This window comes from Saccoglossus kowalevskii, chromosome 5, assembly GCF_978046115.1.
Source record: "Saccoglossus kowalevskii chromosome 5, keSacKowa6.1, whole genome shotgun sequence".
NCBI lineage: Eukaryota > Metazoa > Hemichordata > Enteropneusta > Harrimaniidae > Saccoglossus > Saccoglossus kowalevskii.
In genome coordinates, this window is record NC_140645.1 from 36,009,105 (window position 1) to 36,030,574 (window position 21,470).

Consider the following 21,470-nt stretch of genomic DNA (forward strand, 5'->3'; position numbering starts at 1 on the left):
ACAACTTTCGGAAACCATCAAACGTATATTTTATGAGATAAATACTAAGACCACACTACGAACTATATTCTCACTAATGTAATTGCTACAATCGTTTTCACGCGTAATTTGACGGATAAGTCATGTTAGCCAGACAGAACTTTTGAAGCTTAGGTACTGTACAGCGTAGCCACAGACATCCACACATAGTTTTCCATTGAACCGTACAAACCGTTGCGTGTATACTGTTCTTTTCAAAAGTCACCGAAAGACCGTAAATCGAAGTCATCACTGACGCAAGTCTACGTATAAAAACACATTACACACGTTTACTAGTAATCGTGCATTACATCACTGAAATAGTCAATTCCGTGATTTCTTCTGTCGTGGCGAAAATGATGTACTGACATCAGAATTTCCACGAAATTACACACTGAGATCATCATACTATGTTGGACCGATTAAAACTCCACTTCTGGTTTGAGTATTATCTTATCGGATGATCTCAAATCATTACTATACATTTTTTTCTTTTTATAAAAACTGATCATCTACTTTGAGGCACTCAAAAAAACATACATAACAGAATTACAGAGAAACCATAAACACATCAATAATAATAAAAAAAGATTTAGCTCAATTACTTTCTTTTGAATACGTGTACATTCATTCGTGTATTTAGCTTCACAATTGGTAGGCTGGAGCACAATCCCTCTGATAGAGGACTATGGCTGGGATACGTTCGGGTATGAGTAAAATGAAGAAATATGATAGCCCAGTATACAACGCTTAGATTTACAAGGTGAATTAAGATCGTAGTGAGTGTCATTAGTGGACATAGGGGTAGTTCCTTCGTGATCTCTTCGCCTTGAAATATATCATGTGTCCGTAATCTCTTAGTGCCGAACTCGGCTCATACTCTAGATGAACTCTTCGTCTTACACGTCAGACCGTGGCAATAACCACTCAACATCGATGAGATCTCTACTACTAACTTTCATCATGTATCGGTCATTGTTAGTTCATGTTTCGATTGAACAGTCATTCACAGTTGCCCCCAACTCGAGTAAAGGGAACAATTCAAACTTTAACCTGGTATTAACACAATTATATGTCACTTGTGTTCTACTGTCTGGAATATGACTCAGTTATATGTCATTCGTAGCAAACAGTATTCATTTGCAATGAGTCCACCTCCAAATTTGTAAAAATAACTTTGTCTTAAAACTCCTGGGTCTTATTGTAGTTATGTTAAATAATAATAATAATAAGTTTATTTTCCTTATCATAACCAATACAATAATAGAATCAAAAACTAAATACAATGCAAGAACATAAGTGAGTATAGGATCAGAAAATAACAGTCAGGTAACTGCTAATCTAGTCCGTTCCCATATTCTTAAATAAATAGGCATAATAATTAATAGGGCTTGTCAATGAAGTAGCCAAAATAATATATCTATATACATTACAAGAAAGTACAAGAACACACTGAGTTAACTATGTATGCAAAAGATGTTTTTTATATTCTTTTTGAAATATGTTCCTTGACTGTATAGATTTAATATGAGTCGAAATTTTATTTCATAGTTTCAGGCCAATATATTTTATAGAAAATTGACCACATCTTTTCTTAACTTTGGGGAGGGAAAGATTACATTTGTAGTTTTGTCTTGTGTTATACTTATGTTCAATCTGCGGGAAGTAGTTATGGAAAATTGGTGATAAACTATCATAAATTGCATCATGCACTAAGGTTCCAATTTGTAGAGAATGTTGTTTATAAATATTTAAAATGCCTAATTGTTTAAACAAAGGTGCTGAGGGTGTATTGCAATTTTTAAAGGCGATAATGCGAACAATGCGTTTTTGTATGCGTAAAATGTTTTGCAGGTGACATTGATATGTATTTCCCCAAACCTCTAATCTATAAGAAATGTGGGGAAGAATAAATGTGTTGTATAACATTATTAATACTGACCGTGGAACTAAAAATCTGAGCTTATAAAATATACCTGCTAATTTACCGAGTTTTTTCTTTACTAGCGATATATGATTTTTCCATGTCAGATGTTTATCCATAGTAATTCCAATGTAATTAATACTACAGGTTTCACATAATTGGTCACCTTTAAGATTGAAGTCATCCTCAGTTTTGATTTTGTATGTGTATTGACAATAGACCTGTAATTTCTTTTTATCATAATTAATAGTAAGTTTGTTTGCATCACACCACAATACCACCTTTTGAAATTCACAATTCAGAGCGTTTATGTTGATTTGGTTAAATTTGTTTTGATCTGTGTGGAAAAAAATCGTCAGCATATAACCTGACTAAATGGACGGCCCACTAAACTAACCAAATATCTTAGCCCACTAAACGAAACAATTATGTTAGCTCACTAAACACTGACTAAACGGGCAAATTATTTTTAGCTCACATAACGGTCAAATCATTTTAGCCCACTAAACGGACCAATCATTTTAGCCCACTAAACGGACCAATCATTTTAGCCAACTAAACAAACCAATCATGTTAGCCCACTAAACAGACCAATCATTTAGCCCACTGGACAGACCAATCATTTTAGCCCACAAAACGTACCAATCATGTTAACTCACTGAACGGTCCAATCCTGCTAGCCTACTAAACAGACTAATCATGTTAATTCACTAAACGGACCAATCATGTTAGCCCACTAAACGGACCAATCATGTGAACTCACTAAACAGAACACTCATGTTTGCCTGTTATTAAATACCTTTCACCGGTTAATGGTAATTATATTAATATTAATTACATAAATTACATCGTCCACCTCATTTATGTGCTAATCCATGGACACATCAACCCCACTTCTATACCATCTTATTAAGTTATTTGTTACTATAAGTTTCACAAATTCAGTTAACCGACAAATTTGAGATATAACGGATGACGGATTTGTTATCGTTAGTCTATGCAGACAATAAACGAAATACCGAGTGTAATTGGCTATGCGGAGTTTCAAATAAAACAATATAAACCATATACAGTTACTAATTGTGACGTCATACTCACTGGGATATCCATCTTTTCCCCTTTACAATTACAAAAAATAACATCCATCGTGATTCCATAAATAATATAAACCAATTAACTGTCAAGACGTTGAGACAATGACGACAATCGCTCTCATTAAAACTGTTTATTCTTCGCACTATATGTATTTAGGATATATATGGTGTGCACTCCTTGTTAGCCATATCGTGTGAATTCTCTTCTGTGTTCACTTAATTGGAAAACATTCTTTCTTTAATCGATGTGGTTTAATTGCCTTGTTGTGACAATACAAATCGTGGTGACTAGATACCTCGCTGGAGGCATGATATGCTCACAATAAGCAACATATGATACTTCTAATGGTCAAATAGATTGGTTACACAATACGCCAAACTAAATAGTATTAACTTCGCTTGAATATATGACGCACTTTTGTAAATTGTCTGTTCATTGTCGTAACTACATGCCCATATGTGAAGGTTGCTCAAGTTGGAGAATACTAAACCTTGTAACTAGGGGTCGGAAAACCCATTTTGAATTTGTATACGTTCGGTTTCGTATTGCACTGCAGTGTCCAGAAAACGGTGTAATTCAGAATTCATCATCTCAACGACGCCCTCAACGGTACAATATTGATATCCTTGTACTCTATTTTCGAAGTTTAAAAGTTTCGTGGGCGTGGCGGTTAAACACATGCACAATGTGAACGATTTAAAACTGTCTTCTTTGGAATTCTTGAAGTGTTTTCAGACTCAGTATAATTGAATTCTCAATACCACAATGTGAATCTACAAAAATACATACATCGTTAAAAGTCGGCAGATTGTTAATTACACAATGACACGTGATTGACACGTGACTTCAAAGTGAAACCGTTGTAAGTCAAACTGGAATTCAAATTAGTCGGCACAACTGAAATGCAATAACAGAGAGTTAATTCATATCCTGTTATAAAGAACACATGTATAATGTTACAGAATGTAGTAGAGTAATTAAAAACTATTTCCTTTTGTCGTGTCACGATGTTTAGTATAATTAAAGTTGCGATATCCCTAGGTAATATCAGAATTTTAATATCATTATTATTATTATTGCCAGCATTGTCAGCAATGGACAAGTAACATAAACATAATGTAAAGCCAAATTTACACACATAAATTCGTAACTTGATGGTAGTTTATCACCAGTAACAATGATTATGATCACAGTAACAATGATTATGATCACAGTAACAATGATTATGATCACAGTAACAATTATTATGATCACGATAACGAGGTTTCAACTTTTAAATGAATTGCGACACACATCAAGCGACGCAATAGCCACCATTTTGTGTATTGGTATACATAAATATGATGTTTATATTTTTGTCAAATGTTATAAATGATAGCATTTAAATACAAGAAGCAAAATTCAACACAATCGCGTTTCTCATTACCCAGTACTGCAACACGTGTGACAGAAGCACACAACGGTAATATTACATTACTTATTACTACAGCACGTGTGATAGAAGCACACAACGGTATAATTACATTACTCATTACTACAGCACGTGTGATGGAAGCACACAACTGTACAATTACATTACTCATTACTCATTACTACAGCACGTGTGATAGAAGTACACCACGGTACAATCACATTACTCACTACTACAGCACGTGTGATAGAAGTACACCACGGTACAATTACATTACTCTTTACTACAGCACGTGTGATAGAAGCACACAACGGTATAATTACATTACTCATTACTACAGCACGTGTGATAGAAGCGCACAACGGTACAATCACATTACTCATTACTACAACACGTGTGATAGAAGCACACCACGGTACAATGACATTACTCATTACTACAGCACGTGTGATAGAAGTACACAACGGTATAATTACATTACTCACTACTACAGCACGTGTGATAGAAGCACACAACGGTACAATTACATTACTCACTACTGCAGCACGTGTGATAGAAGCGCACAACGGTATAATCACATTACTCATTACTACATCACGTGTGATAGAAGCACACAACGGTACAATCACATTACTTATTACTATAGCACGTGTGATAGAAGTACACCACGGTACAATTACATTACTCATTACTACAGCACGTGTGATAGAAGCACACAACGGTACAATCACATTACTCATTACTACAACACGTGTGATAGAAGCACACCACGGTACAATTACATTACTCATTACTACAGCACGTGAGATAGAAGTACACAACGGTATAATTACATTACTCATTACTACATCACGTGTGATAGAAGTACACAACGGTATAATTACATTACTCATTACTACAGCACGTGTGATAGAAGCACACAACGGTACAATCACATTACTCATTACTACAACACGTGTGATAGAAGCACACCACGGTACAATTACATTACTCATTACTACAGCACGTGAGATAGAAGTACACAACGGTATAATTACATTACTCATTACTACATCACGTGTGATAGAAGTACACAACGGTATAATCACATTACTCATTACTACAACACGTGTGATAGAAGCACACCACGGTACAATTACATTACTCATTACTACAGCACGTGAGATAGAAGTACACAACGGTAAAATTACATTACTCATTACTACATCACGTGTGATAGAAGTACACAACGGTATAATTACATTACTCATTACTACAGCACGTGAGATAGAAGTACACAACGGTATAATTACATTACTTATTACCACATCACGTGTAATAGAAGTACACAACGGTATAATTACATTACTCATTACTACAGCACGTGAGATAGAAGTACACAACGGTATAATTACATTACTCATTACTACATCACGTGTGATAGAAGTACACAACGGTATAATTACATTACTAATTACTACAGCACGTGAGATAGTACACAACGGTATAATTACATTACTCATTACTACATCACGTGTGATAGAAGTACACAACGGTATAATTACATTACTCATTACTACAGCACGTGTGATAGAAGTACACAACGGTACAATTACATTACTCATTACTACAGCACGTGTGATAGAAGTACACAACGGTACAATTACATTACTCATTACTACAGCACGTGAGATAGAAGTACATAACGGTATAATCACATTACTCATTACTACAGCACGTGTGATAGAAGTACACAACGGTACAATTACATTACTCATTACTACAGCACGTGAGATAGAAGTACATAACGGTATAATCACATTACTCATTACTACAGCACGTGCGATAGAAGTACGCAACGGTACAATCACATTACTCATTACTACAGCACGTGAGATAGAAGTACACCACGGTACAATTACATTACTCTTTACTACAGCACGTGTGATAGAAGCGCACAACGGTACAATTACATTACTCATTACTACAGCACATGTGAAATCATATGTGGAAAGTAAAACGTTGTACCATTTTGATTTCATATATGAAATTTTAGTAGAAATTTTTAATAAAATATGAAGGGCTCAAAGTAGCACAATTTGTATTTCACATATTGAATGTTAGATTTGGGGCCATTGTAAAACCACGTATCCAATGTTAATATGTGAAATGTTAAAAGTGGTGCCATTTTAGAGTTATATATGTGAGTAACACGTACCGTGGTGTGTATTATCTGTAACACGTATCGTAGTATGTATTGTCTGTAACACGTATCGTAGTGTGTATTATCTGTAACATGTATCGCCCATAGTTCAATATCATAATGCCTGTTTACTAATAATGTAATATACGTTACAGGGCATGTCCCGTAACAAGGTAATATACGTTACAGGGCATGTCCCGTAACAAGGTAATATACGTGCCAAATATGTTTAAATGCTGTTGAAGATGACACTCTTTTTCTGGTAGTTTGTCCAGCATATAACCATATTCGAAAACCACTTTTTGATCAAATTAACTGCATTGAACCACAATTCGAGTTCCTCTCGCCTATCAGTAAACTTACATATATTTTTGCTCAGGATAATCATGAAATCATCCAAATTCTTGCAAGATTTGTATACACAGCTTTTTAGATTAGATATAATTTGTTAGTTTGAGTTCTCTAATAGATGAGTTGTATATGTGTATGTATATATATGTATATGTGTGTGTATGTATATATGTATAATACTTTATTTTATTGAGGCGATTAATGTTACGCCTGTAACTTTCGCATTGTAACCTGCCCCCCCCCCCATGTTAGTGGGGTATATTTCTTTAGAGAAATGGAAATAAAATAATAATAATAATATACTGGTCTCCTAATAGGATACATGTCTTGTAACAAAGTAATAAAATGTATATCATTTGTAATGTAACAAACACTAAAATCCCCAACAACTGTACAACACTATTGCAACCTAAACCAAGGCCTACACTAAGCGTATATGTTCCACCACGTAACCCGATAAAATAACACAGACACCCTAGATGGCGAGACCACAGTCACTTCAGACAAGAGCTACTTATTTCAGTCAGCTGAAAACATGGGCATCAATTTGTATTCAAATATTAAATGTTTGATATAAAATGTTTGGAGGGGAAATATCAAAGGATATTTTGTTTCTGCACGAATTGGTAAAATTTGCTGGTATGAATAAACTGTTATATGCCACTGAGTGACAATGGATTCTTATTATATGTTTTAATGCAATTTAACCTTTGACCCTAATTAAATTGTAATATTTAACAACGACGTCACGGAATCAAAATATCGTGATTTTGTTAACCGTGTCAATTGTTTTCACGTGGGTGCTCTCATTTCAGAACGTTTATGGGCGTCGCTTTGTAAAACGCGGTTGAACAACTCCCCACTGTGCTTGGTGTGCAGGGCTTCAACAAATGTTATGTAAAAGAAGTTTCTTGAATTGTGTTACACACCAAGCACTGACCCAATCGCGCAAAGTACTCTAATTCTCGCTCGGAACCATCATTAAATGAGTACGCCAGTCACGGAATACACGAGACTGAGAGGTTGGCAAATCGGACTGGCTGCACTGAATCACGTATAGCAAAGAATGTAGCAAATCCCGTAATACAGGGAGTAACTATGCGTAACGTCGCCGAGTTACGTTTAAACTCTTCATTATTCACCTACACACTGTCACATACTTGTTAGAAACGGGTGTTTAATATAAACAGTTATGCGACAAAACTGAGCTAAATGAGTTGGTATATTTCGTGTTAACTATCAATACTGACGTCACAATTTCGTGTTAATAACCATCAAAAGGAAGTAGTTATGGTTTGGCTGAATTGGATTTAGGAAAACAAATCACATTGTATGACAACTCATCAAACATGACAAGTATTCTATTCAGTCAACTTTATGGTTATCGTGTCTGTGTGACAAAATACCGATAAACACGCTATCAACATTGTACGTATCACATTTTACCCTGCCTTGATAGAACATAGTATATCAATTTATAACAATGAATTATTCAAGTCTAAAAATAAAAGCTTCGAATAATATCGAATGTTTTCGAGGATTCTAACATTTGGACCAATAACACGTGTCCATCTCCATGTAATTAATTATTACCGAATTATTGACGAGTCTTTTTCTATGAATTGATGTTTTAGGTCACACGTTTGTTGTTTTGAAAAAAATGTACATTACTGTTATTACGTATTTATCATAAGTTTATCATACTTATAATTATATAATATCGAGTGTGTTACGAGACTTCTTGTTACATGCTTTGTTACAACACTCGTTGTTACATGTTTGGTTACTACACTAATTGTTACATGCTTGATTACGACACTCCTTGTTACATGTTTGGTTACGACATGCTATGTTTCCTGCTAGATTTGTGCTAACAACGCCTTCATGTGATATTACCAAGGATGTAATAAATTCTCTATAACCATAATCCTTCCATAATTACTCCTACCAATATATCCAAATATACAGATACTGTAACATTACTTTCGATCTCTATGTTTAATCTTTCTCTATCAGGTTTCTATCCCATGCAAACATGGACATTACATTCGGCAATAATTTCTTGTGGACATGAATTCATTCGTTCATGTTTGATCTGATTGGTACAATGTTACATACAATATATGTCAGTTTTCAAACTAAGTGGACAATGCATGTTTGAAATTCATTCGTCTAAAATCCCGGCTTAAATAAACTACAATTGGTCCAGAATGCATAGCGCGTATTGGGTAATATAAATATAAAGCTGTTGTTATGATAATGCTAAAGTATTACATTGTGTCATATTGCTTAGTCATCCTGATGTTGTTTATTGGTAATCACATTATTATCATCCTATACCCTCATGTTCACTGACCTCCACCAGTTATTGTTTACATCAACAGCCCACTTATAATAAACGTCATAATTATTTATATACATCGATTTGTTTTGTCGTGTATTATTAATCATAGTACGTGTGCTCATTCCGTTTCCAAACGATTCGTGCTCGCCTGATTCGAAGTTGTTTATATCGTGAGTATATGTTTCATTGTTGTGTAGATAGGTTTTTCAGACAGTGTTTCAAGGCGTTATACCGATAGGTGTTGTGGTATTTACAATAATGTTTCATCCAACGCATCCCATCATGACTACTCATCCCTCCAACTGTATCGCGCCGTCACAAGCTGTTGTACATGCACTCGCCATATCCTCTGCGCCCATGGACATACTCCACTGTTTACTGTTTTAAAAACATACAAACTGTTTATAACTAGCCCCGCCACCTTCATGTCCGAATTACTCAAAAGACTTTTTGGACAACCAACCAAGACAGAAGGTCATATTTGCATACGTCTGTATGTATGCGGAGTAGCTTGATCCACGAATTAGGCGCCAAGCCAGCCAGCTCGATGATTCAGGACGTTTCCGATGTCAATAACCTAATAGCAACAGTACTCACATTAGCTAAGAGAATAGTAAATTGTTGGTTTCAGGATTCAGAATTTATATACGACCTTGGAATACGCGAAGAATTAAAAATTATAATTGTACCTATGTGAAACCAGGACCGTCTGAATAGAAAAACAATTTTGTTTGTCCAAGGGTCTACGAATGTTATCTACATTAATCTGTCTGTTTTCGTGCATTACTAGCGTGGATATTCGCTCGGAACATCTGCTAAAACTAATGAGTCTGAATATCTCTCATCGATGTGTGTCATATCAAACCATGAAAAATCGGCAATTTTGAGTCTTGCGGCCATCGCGCGGGTGCTGGCCGACAAGCCTATGGCCTCTGTTCTGATTATTATTAGCCCAATTGAGTCGAAACGCTCTTTTAATTGTTCAGTTTATTATTATTCTTCCGACATTTTTTCATCGCGCATTTTTAAGACTGTTAGACCAATCAGCTTGAAAGGCGGGGATACAGGTTGTTGAGATCTGGTGGTATCTTAAGTTCAGTCACACAAGTCACATGACAAGACCACTACGTTGATTTGACATTTTCAAATGATTCAAATTTGCATAATTTCGATCTAATCCATTATTTCTGAAATTTTAAAAGAACAAGTCACATTGAGCATATATTCAAACTTTCAGCCCCAGGCTATGACCCTTCATGGAGGAGAAGATTTTTGAAAGTGTTTTCGTATAATGTTTTTCATATTATGCAATGCATCACAGCAACGGGGCCCCAGTATATAGTGTGTATTCATTGGGCAATACATTATTTTAGGAAAGCTCCATCGGGATTAGTGTTCAGTCATCGACAATAATCGCGATGCAGGGATGGGGTGGTGGTGGTCATGTATCTCAAGTACCGTTGCAGATACACATGCAACCAGCGCTATAATGACAGCAATGAGTACTTGCAGATTGTACAATACTACCAGTGCAATATTGAAGGCATTGTTCAAGCGTTGTGGCTAATAGATCACGTGATGATATATTGTGATGTCATTAATATAATATTCTTAATGATGTATGGCTAATAAGTCACGCTCTATTTATTAGTATTTTTCTCGTGTAATTTTAATTTCTAAAAACAGTAAATTCAGTAAACAATTACAATTCAACAAAGCATAGTGAGGTTGGAAAAGATATGGAGATTGGTAAACATGAAATGATGTGTGTCTTATCAGATGGAGATTGGTAAACATGAAATGATGTGTGTCTTATCAGATGGAGATTAGTAAACATGAAATGGTGTGTATCTTATCAGATGGAGATTGGTAAACATGAAATGATGTGTGTCTTATCAGATGGAGATTGGTAAACATGAAATGATGTGTGTCATATCAGATGGAGATTGGTAAACATGAAATGATGTGTGTCTTATCAGATGGAGATTGGTAAATATGAAATGATGTGTGTCTTATCAGATGGAGATTGGTAAACATGAAATGATGTGTGTCTTATCAGATGGAGATTGGTAAACATGAAATGATGTGTGTCTTATCAGATGGAGATTGGTAAACATGAAATGATGTGTGTCTTATCAGATGGAGATTGGTAAACATGAAATGATGTGTGTCTTATCAGATGGAGATTGGTAAACATGAAATGATGTGTGTCTTATCAGATGGAGATTGGTAAACATGAAATGATGTGTGTCTTATCAGATGGAGATTGGTAAACATGAAATGAGGCGTGTCTTATCAGATGGAGATTGGTAAACATGAAATGATGTGTGTCTTATCAGATGGAGATTGGTAAACATGAAATGATGTGTGTCGTATCAGATGGAGATTGGTAAACATGAAATGATGTGTGTCTTATCAGATGGAGATTGGTAAACATGAAATGATGTGTGTCTTATCAGATGGAGATTGGTAAACATGAAATGATGTGTGTCTTATCAGATGGAGATTGGTAAACATGAAATGATGTGTGTCTTATCAGATGGAGATTGGTAAACATGAAATGATGTGTGTCTTATCAGATGATGATTGGTAAACATGAAATGATGTGTGTCTTATCAGATGGGCATTGGTAAACATGAAATGATGTGTGTTGTATCAAATGGAGATTGGTAAACATGAAATGATGTGTGTCCTATCAGATGGAGATTGGTAAACATGAAATGATGTGTGTCTTATCAGATAGAGATTGGTAAACATGAAATGATGTGTGTCTTATCAGATGGAGATTGGTAAACATGAAATGATGTGTGTCTTATCATCAGATGGAGATTGGTAAACATGAAATGATGTGTGTCTTATCAGATGGAGATTGGTAAACATGAAATGATGTGTGTTGTATCAAATGGAGATTGGTAAACATGAAATGGTGTGTGTCTTATCAGATGGGCATTGGTAAACATGAAATGATGTGTGTTGTATCAAATGGAGATTAGTAAACATGAAATGATGTGTGTCTTATCAGATGGAGATTGCTAAACATGAAATGATGTGTGTCTTATCAGATGGAGATTGGTAAACATGAAATGATGTGTGTCTTATCAGATGGAGATTGGTAAACATAAAATGGTGTGTGTCTTATCAGATAGAGATCAGTAAACATGAAATGATGTGTGTCGTATCAGATGAAGATTAGTAAACATGAAATGATGTGTGTCTTATCAGATGGAGATTGGTAAACATGAAATGATGTGTGTCTTATCAGATGGAGATTGGTAAACATGAAATGATGTGTGTCTTATCAGATGGAGATTGGTAAACATAAAATGGTGTGTGTCTTATCAGATAGAGATCAGTAAACATGAAATGATGTGTGTCGTATCAGATGAAGATTAGTAAACATGAAATGATGTGTGTCTTATCAGATGGAGATTAGTAAACATGAAATGATGTGTGTCTTATCAGATGGAGATTGGTAAACATGAAATGATGTGTGTCTTATCAGATGGAGATTGATAAACATGAAATGATGTGTGTCTTATCAGATGGAGATTGGTAAACATGAAATGATGTGTGTCTTATCAGATAGAGATTAGTAAACATGAAATGATGTGTGTCTTATCAGATGGAGATTGGTAAACATGAAATGATGTGTGTCTTATCAGATGGAGATTGGTAAACATGAAATGATGTGTGTCTTATCAGATAGAGATTAGTAAACATGAAATGATGTGTGTCTTATCAGATGGAGATTAGTAAACATGAAATGATGTGTGTCTTATCAGATGGAGATTGGTAAACATGAAATGATGTGTGTCTTATCAGATGGAGATTGGTAAACATGAAATGACGTGTGTCATATCAAATGGAGATTGGTAAACATGAAATGATGTGTGTCTTATCAGATGGAGATTGGTAAACATGAAATGATGTGTGTCATAACAGATGGAGATTGGTAAACATGAAATGATGTGTGTCTTATCAGATGGAGATTGGTAAACATGAAATGATGTGTGTCTTATCAGATGGAGATTGGTAAACATGAAATGATGTGTGTCGTATCAGATGGAGATTGGTAAACATAAAATGGTGTGTGTCTTATCAGATGGAGATTGGTAAACATGAAATGATGTGTATCTTAGATGGAGATTGGTAAACATGAAATGATGTGTGTCTTATCAGATGGGCATTGGTAAACATGAAATGATGTGTGTCTTATCAGATGGAGATTGGTAAACATGAAATGATGTGTGTCTGATCAGATGGAGATTGGTAAACATAAAATGGTGTGTGTCTTATCAGATGGAGATTGGTAAACATGAAATGATGTGTGTCTTATCAGATGGAGATTGGTAAACATAAAATGGTGTGTGTCTTATCAGATGGAGATTGGTAAACATGAAATGATGTGTGTCTTATCAGATGGAGATTGGTAAACATGAAATGATGTGTGTCGTATCAGATGGAGATTGGTAAACATGAAATGATGTGTGTTATTTCAGATGAAGATCTCGGAACATGAAAAAGACAAACTGACTGTGCAATTCCTGTTTTCAAAATACTATTTTAGGGTATAGTAAATACCCCGATAATACCCGTTGAATCTCTCGACTTGATCCCCTCAAATAGTGTTGCTGTCTAAGGTCCGTGTTTTTATCTAAGATCCGTGTTGCTGTTTAATTCCGTCTATGGTATGTCGTTGTCTACGATCTGTGCTGCTGTCTACGATCCGTGCTGCTTGTGTGAGTTATTGTCATGTCATAACTGCTCATTAACAATCATATTTGTAATGGATTTTAATTATTAACTATTGTGCTTGTATATTGGCGGTGGGGTAGGGGGCAGAGGGGCGTCGCCCCCTAAAATAAAGCTGCAACTTTTTGTGTCAGCAAAATTTGCCCTTCAAAATGCAGGGGGTCTAGTTATCAAAATTAGGGGACGCATGCCACCTGACCCCCCCCCCCCCTAGTGAGATCGCACCTTCGGCGCGAGGCATGGTGAGAATATCTTGCCCCCATACATAATTTCGTGACACATTTGTTTACAATTCCTAAAAAAGTGGCTACCTTTTAGCTACGTGGTCGGAATTTAACAACTGACTATTTGTTTACGCACTATTTATTTATAATATTAATTTAATTTCACATGTAAATAGTATTCTTTGAAAAGACACCATATCGAGCATTTGTGGTCCACTTTACTCATTGTGATTCTTTACCTTCGTGGTTTACTTGTCAGCCACACAGTAACTAGTACTAGTACATTCGCCAATGTTTCATGTCAGACTCATGTGGTCGACATGATACAACAGGTTATCTTCATACCTGCATAGTTCTGTTATCACCCCAACCTCCCCATGTGCCTAAATGCCCGAACTAACGAAGCAACTATTTTACTTGGGTATAAGAGTTCTCACATGAGCGCTGCGTAGGAAATCCGATTAACAGCCTTCAACCTGGCACAATTGGTGTCAACGCCGCGCAGGAAATCCGACTGACTAGCGCAATTGGTTGGGCAGTTATTGTTCGGTTGCCAGGTACGTTCACACTTATTTGCATACGAATAGTGTGCGCCAAATGCCTGGGAATGTTTGGTATGTCATGGAATGTAGGGTGTGTTGGTGTGTGTTACAAGTACGCAGCGTGACTGTGTGTGGGTGTGTGCATTTTTCTCCATGGTGTGTGTTACCAGTACACTGTTACTGTGGGTGGTCAATCCGTTCCAAATTAAGTGTGCACGTGAACTCTGGAAAAAAGTTGTCTTTGAGATACGTGTGGTGTTCAGGGAAATGTCTTGACAGTGACACTCATAATTCTAAACACTCTCTTTGGGCCTAGAACCGCGGACATAATTTAGCTTAGACTGGAGAGGTGTTGAGATATTTCCACCTAACATTTTAAATGATAAAATGAAGGTCATTGACCCCAAGACATGTGTTAGTTCCCTCATTATCAATGCAGTCACGTTAACACCCCCAATTTCTCAGTTCATTGATATTAATAATGACACCACTAATTCACAAGATCATCCACGTTGAGGTAAAATACCATGCCGAAATGTATCTATTGGCTTGCCATGAGTCTGTACATGCGGTCCGTTGCGAAAAAAACTGAAAATATTACACCATGGTCAATTGAAATAACATGGATGTCAAATGTTTAGTCGCAGTTCACGGTCTGGTCATGAACGAGATCATGGTCATGGGTGGCATTTAACCCTGACGTTAGTCACGTGCGTACAACGGCTTTGGGAGTTTGTACAACTTGCATTAATTACCGACTTATACTATCATAATAATCATTGAATTATATGCAGTGACGTCATAGCCACGTGTCTGACAATAATATTGAGAGTAAACTTTTATTTGTTACTACTTTGTGGCGGGAATGTTACAATGAGAGGGCGTAACAGGTTGAACAATAATGGTTAATGAACTCTGCTTAGTAGAGGATGGCGAGGTCAAAGGTTGCCAGGGACCTGGAATGTTCCTTCGCGGCTCAAATAAATATTTAGATGTAGGAATTCTGCGAACTACCAGGCACCTCTGTAACGCAACAATCGCCGATTGTCAAGATAATAAGACGCTGACACCGGGAATATATAAAATTCTTGCATTTAAATCGGGCATATCTACGTTCGGACACGTACACTGGGCATATCTACGATTCGAATACTTACACCTGGCATATCTACTACTACTACGTTACCCATTGGAGACTTTTATCGAAAAACAAATGATAAAATATTTTAATCGTATAAAGAACTCGTCAAATCCATTACTAAAACTAGCTTTCCAAAAAAATAAAGAAATTAACAGTAAATGGTACACCAATATAGATTCCCTTTTAAATAACATCAACCATTCTTACCTGATCGACAGCGATGACACTCTAACTGCAAGGGAATTAGAACAAATCAACAAAAATATACAAACATCATTCATATCAACTTGGAAAAGTGAATTACATAATGACAATCAATCAAAACAAAATGAATAAAAATAAATTAAGAACATGCAGAGAATTAAAAAACAATTTTGCTTTTGAAACATACCTTGTTACCCTTAAAAACATTGAGATGCGCGAAAATTTAACTAAATTCCGCCTCAGTGACCATAACTTGAAAATTGAGACTGGCAGACACAAAGGAATACCCCTTGCTAATAGATTATGCAACCTTTGTGATAAAAATGAAGTAGAAGATGAGTATCACCTCATGATGTCATGTAAAAGATATACCCCCGAAAGAAATGTCCTATTCGAAATAGCAAAAACCAAAATCCAAAACTTTAAAAATTTGCCGCTAAAGACTCAATTCATAGCCTTGCTAAACAACAGTGGCCTAACACTCCCCGTAGCAAGGTACCTAAAGAAGTGTTTTGAAATAAGACAGCAACCCCAGTGACAACCTTCTCTCACTATTTGAGTTTTGCATTTTGTTTTCTATCTATCGTAGTATCATAATTTTATACTAGCTATTATCTGTAATGTTAGCTTAGATTGTTTTTTTTTTGTTTTTTTTTTTTTTGTTTTGTTTTTTGTTTTTTGTTTTTTCTCTTATCTATTTTCTGTTTTGTAACCTTTTATTTCTTTTTAAACTTTTGTAACCATTGCCAATCCCTCCGGGGAATGTGTAAGTGTTAATAAAATTATTATACTACTATTCGGGCATTTACTCCGGGCATATCTACGATTCGGACACTTACACCGGGCATATCTACTTTTCGGACACTTACACCGGGCATATCTACTACTACTATTCGGGCATTTACTCCGGGCATATCTACGATTCGGACACTTACACCGGGCATATCTACTATTCGGACACTTACACCGGGCATATCTACTACTACTATTCGGGCATTTACTCCGGGCATATCTACGATTTGGACACTTGCACCGGGCATATCTACTATTCGGGCATTTACACTGGGCATATCTACGATTCGGATATTTACTCCGGGCGTATAATAAAATTATAATATTATTACACTTTATTACATTACAATATTCTGGCAATTTATTACATGGGATATACATACGATTGGTGTACATGCACGGCATATCTACTATTCGGACACTTACAATGGGTATATACTTTTGTTTTAGATGGAATTAATTTACTCTGAAAAGATATTTCAGTTGTTTTGTATGAAGGTTATTTTCACTGATTTTTGATGAGTTGAATGTAATATATATAAAATAAGGTATTTCACTGGAACGTATTTTCACAGATTTAACTCTTCGGCACAAATAGCGAAATTTCAGGTATAAATAAAGCAATTTATATTATACAATTCGTACACGGGCATATATACGATTTTTGTACTTACACCTGGCATATATACACGATTCGTGCACTTACACCGGGCATATATACGATTCCTGTACTTATACCGGGCATATATACTATTCCTGCACTTAAACCGGGCATATATACGATTCCTGCACTTATGCCGGGCATATTTACGATTCCTGCACTTATACCGGGCATATATACGATTCCTGCACTTATACCGGGCATATATACGATTCCTGCACTTAAACCGGGCATACAGTATATACATGCACGTTTCGTGCACCTGCACGACATATACCCAGTATATGATTCGAGCTTTACACTGGGAATATATTCGATTCGTGCAATTACACCGAGCATATATATATGATTCCTGCACTTAAACCGGGCATACAGTATATACACGTTTCGTGCACCTGCACGGCATATACCCAGTATATGATTCGAGCTTTACACTGGGAATATATACGATTCGTGCAATTACACCGAGCATATATATACGATTCGTGCATTTACATGAGGCATATTATATAAGATTGTTGCACTTACACCGGGCATATATACGATTCCTGCACTTACACCGGGCATATATACGATTCCTGTACTTATACCGGGCATATATACGATTCCTGTACTTATACCGGGCATATATACTATTCCTGCACTTAAACCGGGCATATATACGATTCCTGCACTTATGCCGGGCATATTTACGATTCCTGCACTTATACCGGGCATATATACGATTCCTGCACTTATACCGGGCATATATACGATTCCTGCACTTAAACCGGGCATACAGTATATACACGTTTCGTGCACCTGCATGACATATACCCAGTATATGATTCGAGCTTTACACTGGGAATATATTCGATTCGTGCAATTACACCGAGCATATATATACGATTCCTGCACTTAAACCGGGCATACAGTATATACACGTTTCGTGCACCTGCACGACATATACCCAGTATATGATTCGAGCTTTACACTGGGAATATATACGATTCGTGCAATTACACCGAGCATATATATACGATTCGTGCATTTACATGAGGCATATTATATAAGATTGTTGCACTTACACCGGGCATATATAAGATTGTTGCACTTACACCGGGCATATATACGATTCCTGCACTTACACCGGGCATATATACGATTCATGTACTTATACTGGGCATATATACTATTCCTGCACTTATACCGGGCATATATACGATTCCTGTACTTATACCGGGCATATATACGATTCCTGCACTTAAACCGGGCATATATACGATTCCTGCACTTATACCGGGCATATATACGATTCCTGTACTTATACCGGGCATATATACGATTCCTGCACTTAAACCGGGCATACAGTATATACACGTTTCGTGCACCTGCACGACATATACCCAGTATATGATTCGAGCTTTACACTGGGAATATATACGATTCGTGCAATTACACCGAGCATATATATACGATTCGTGCACTTACATGAGGCATATTATATAAGATTGCTGCACTTACACCGGGCATATATAAGATTGTTGCACTTACACCGGGCATATATAAGATTATTGCACTTACACCGGGCATATATACGATTCCTGCACTTATACCGGGCATATATACGATTCCTGCACTTAAACCGGGCATATATACGATTCCTGTACTTATACCGGGCATATATACGATTCCTGCACTTAAACCGGGCATACAGTATATAAACGTTTCGTGCACCTGCACGACATATACCCAGTATATGATTCGAGCTTTACACTGGGAATATATACGATTCGTGCAATTACGCCGGGCATATATACGATTCGTGCACTTTCGCCGTGCTTGAGAACGAATTCGTGCACTAGTTTAGTGTAGTTAGCCTTACTTTAGTATTTCTCGGCATACAAACGCAAGTAAGTCACGTGATGTCGAATATGGGAGACATCTAAATTACTTGAACTGTTTGGTGAAAATAGTCGTAGGGCATGTCAAGCAGCAGGCGGCGTCTATCACGTGACGGGCATTGACATTTTCAAACGATATCGGATGAACAACTCTTGTACGGAATTCTTTAGCATGCTAGAAAAAGGACGAGTCACAAACTGGCTGTACATATAAAACTCACTTGACTCACATTCAGTTTCCTCATGGTGTATTCGAGTGATGACGTCACATCACGTGCTACCTGCCAGTGCAAGATCCGAATACCTTGCATAGAATCTTGCTTACATGTGTTGTCATGCCGAGAGTGCCGACAAGTTTCCTATTGTTACGTGGCATGTTTTCCCACGCTACTAGTGCGTTCGATTCAAGCACTGTCTGTACATTACCTCTGTATATAAAGGGACTGTGGTTCAAGGTAACCGAAGTGATTTTTCACTGAAAGAACGTCCTCGCAAAAACACGTACTAAATCGAAATTTAATGTAAATGATATGGACAGTAGGACCGGCACCGTGTTTTCACCCAATCTTGTGATTAATATCAATAAATGTTTTCTCATAACTTTAGTTGTAACATTGTCACTCCTTGTATCTTTGAAGTTCATTACCAGGGTTATTGCACTTGACTGATATAGTCCAAACCATGTCACCATGTTTATTGGCTTCATTCCAAGCCGACATTTGATCGGTTTCCTATTCTTTTGTTGTCATATCCGATCGTACCAGGCAGCCGTAACGTGTACCGACATGTTCAAGACGTTTTGAAACGGAAGTCTTTGTGTCGTTGTCTACATACTTTGGTGTATGTTGTGTTTTAGTCTGCTAACAGTGTTATGACGACCTTTCCTCGGTGTATTGGTGTTATAAATAGCATCAGAGGCCATGAGCGTGATCGTGGCTGAATATTATGACGATCACAACTATGCCAACTATGTTATATACGGCATGTTAGCGATACGACTAAACTAACTAACATGTGCCCTGTATAGGCGGAGACCCATTTTAACCCCTTCTCGAATGACAGGTTTTAATTCCTACCCGTTGTTAATGTCTTAACCCCTGGGCCGCCGACTTTCCTTCCAAGTCCCTAGATTTCTAGCTTGATCGTTACCAGGGACAACCCAATTCGCATAGTAAGTAGTTGTAACATTTGACCTCATTAATATTTATGAGACCCCTGCTTAGCACAATGGCTTCATAACATTGGTAGCGTGGTGGTGTTAAACAATAGGCTAAGGAGTCTGCCATTGTACTCGGGGCTGCATAGCGTCGTTATTTGCGGCCACGACAACGATGTGTATTGGCAGGGCGGAAGTATTTTGATGACGCAGATTCGCGCCGTTTGAATCCAGGGTCTATAGGAGGAGTCATGCATGTAGCGTGTACGTTGACCGACCATCGGTGTGCATAAATAAAGCGATACGCAACAACAGAATTTGGAGCTAGTAGTAGTTCCCCTAGCCTTTAGTACCGGGACGCTGTACAGAGGTGTGCATGCAACATAACATTGCAGTTCGATCACGGGATCACGTTGGTGGTAAGTAGCATACTGTTTTTCTTTTGGTGTGAATGATTGTAGTCAACTATGTGGCGTCAGTGCTTTATTGGCCGACTGCCTGTGTCAAGGTAAGTGTCCGTCAGCTTGTGCGATATGCGTGGTGTGGCCTTGCACACAGAAACCATAGTCCGGTTAATCCAAGCAAAGGATATATGAAGGTCAAACTATCTGCATGCTATAAAGCTTGCAACTTAAACTATTTGGGGCTTGCATACTGTCTGCATGTGTATATGTGGCGAGAAGGCAAGGCGGATACCGGGATGTTTTTGCATAGTTTTGCTGGGTTCACGGGACAGGCAGACCGGGCGTGTTCGATATTGCAACATTTTATATACTAAGTCGTCATGATC

At 36.9% G+C, this 21,470-nt stretch overlaps 1 protein-coding gene across 2 annotated transcripts in view; it reads left to right on the forward strand.

Moving 5' to 3' along the window:
• Window positions 1-9,413: 9,413 nt before the first annotated feature.
• The window catches only part of LOC100367114 (uncharacterized), a 61,449-nt gene continuing 49,392 nt past the window's right edge, over window positions 9,414-21,470 (forward strand). The window contains exon 1 of one of the 2 annotated variants that reach the window (XM_085499373.1): window positions 9,414-9,495. The gene's annotated coding sequence lies outside the window, so the exon portion shown is untranslated. Of the gene's footprint in view, window positions 9,496-20,794; window positions 21,100-21,470 lie in introns of those variants that run through there. The other variant, XM_085499372.1, reaches the window with a different exon arrangement.